General features: G+C 44.6%; 1 pseudogene; it reads right to left on the reverse strand.

Moving 5' to 3' along the window:
- The window catches only part of LOC116087815, a 4,021-nt pseudogene that overhangs the window by 3,189 nt on the left and 372 nt on the right, over window positions 1–460 (reverse strand).

A 460-nucleotide genomic window follows, 5' to 3' on the forward strand; every position in this document is an offset into this window, starting at 1 on the left:
GGGGAGAAGGTGCTCATATCCAAAGCTTCCACTTCAGGCTTCTCCTGGTCTAACCATCTTATGGCACCATGAGGCACTAACCAAAAAGATATGCTAAAGACCCCTTAAGAGGTCTCCACACTGACAGGGGTCAGAAACTAGATAAAGTCCAGAGAGGTTGGCATTCGGGCCATCAGAAAGGCTACCCGGAAGGATCGGGATTTTACCATCATAAAGATGGTAAATAAATCAGACAAGATTTATTAAGTAACCTTCTCTAGAGGGGAGATGTTTACTATTTTTCCTCTTTGTTTTTGGTTGATTGGTTGTTTTTTCCAGACAGAGCTTTTCTGTATAGCCCTGGCTGTCTTGGAACTCATTCTGTAGACCGGCTTCTGCCTCCCAAGTGCTGGGATTAAAGGTGTATGCCACCACTGCCTGACCCTATTTTTCCTTTTTAAAATGTGTGCGTGTGTGCGTG

The sequence above is a fragment of the Mastomys coucha genome, unplaced genomic scaffold (assembly GCF_008632895.1).
Source record: "Mastomys coucha isolate ucsf_1 unplaced genomic scaffold, UCSF_Mcou_1 pScaffold13, whole genome shotgun sequence".
Classification (NCBI taxonomy): domain Eukaryota; kingdom Metazoa; phylum Chordata; class Mammalia; order Rodentia; family Muridae; genus Mastomys; species Mastomys coucha.